The sequence below is a fragment of the Benincasa hispida genome, chromosome 11, assembly GCF_009727055.1.
Source record: "Benincasa hispida cultivar B227 chromosome 11, ASM972705v1, whole genome shotgun sequence".
Lineage (NCBI taxonomy): Eukaryota > Viridiplantae > Streptophyta > Magnoliopsida > Cucurbitales > Cucurbitaceae > Benincasa > Benincasa hispida.
The window spans coordinates 59,212,329-59,213,475 of NC_052359.1; the positions used below are offsets into that span (position 1 = coordinate 59,212,329).

At 44.1% G+C, this 1,147-nt stretch overlaps 1 non-coding gene across 1 annotated transcript; it reads left to right on the plus strand.

The window, feature by feature from the left end:
- Window positions 1–563: 563 nt before the first annotated feature.
- Window positions 564–670, plus strand: LOC120092239. The gene has a single exon (XR_005485950.1). It is a non-coding gene; the product is annotated as a small nucleolar RNA R71 (small nucleolar RNA).
- The last annotated feature ends 477 nt before the right edge of the window (window positions 671–1,147 follow it).

Genomic DNA, 1,147 nt, shown 5'->3' on the forward strand with positions numbered 1-1,147 from the left:
ATTCTGAAGCACTGATTCGTTTTTCTCAATGTACTGCTTCAACAAGCTCTCTAAGGACGAAGATTGTGGTGTTTGCGAGCTGTTAGCTTGACTATGCATCGAACCGTTGTTTTGTGGGAAAAATCTGGGTGGCCCTCATGTTTGCGCTACTAGTTGGAAGCTTTGTTGTTGATTTTTCCGTGCAAAATTTGGGTGGCTTCTCCACCCGGGGTCATATGTATCGGAATAGGGATTATTCTTTATGAAGCATACTGACTGCGGGTTAGCTGGACATTCTTCCATTGAGTGAGCATCTCTGCAAATGACACAACTTGCGATCGTTTGAGCGATTGCGTTGACCTGCCCTTTGTTTGCTCCCGTATTATTATTGCGTCATTATCTTTAATTCTTAATCTTTGATCGCTTTCCCAACAATCCTCGTGGTTTTTGGAAATGCGATCAAGTATACTCTTTGCCTCCTCATATGTTTTGTCTAGCAGACCACTAGCGGTTGCCGTATTTGCAGCGGCCTGCGAAGAGGGATTCAGTCCTTGGTAAAGATCTTCATCTGCAGGCAATCTGGTAAGCCATTATGTAGACAGTCTCTTACCAACCGCTTGAACCTCTCCCAGGCATCGCTGAGCGATTTGTCATCTTCTTGTTCAAAATTTGTTATTAATTTCCTTCTCCTAGCATTCTCGATTGGTGGGAAATACTTCTTCATAAACTTTTCCACCACTTGTTCCCATGAAGTTATCTCCCTCGGTTCGAGAGAATATGCCCATTTTCTTGCTTGATCGCATAAGGAAAATGGGAATAGAGTGAGTTGAACTTTCTCGGTGGAGATATTCGGGAACATAAAAAGTATTGCAGATTTCTATGAAGCTCTGGAGGTTGGCGTGTGGGTCTTCGCCACGCCGTCCTCCAAACTGCCTAGCAGCCTAGATCATCTGTAACATTACCGGCTTCATTTCAAACCTCGATCCATCTAACGCCGGCCTCATGATTCCTGGAGAGAAATCATAGAGGTTAGGTGACGCATAGTCCTTAATTGGTCTATTGCAGTCATTCTCCAGAAGGATCGAGTTGGCCATTATATTATTCACATTTGCGGCCCTTGCTTCTGGTTGTTCTCTCTTGTTGTTGGCGGTTTTCTCTTAGTCTACGT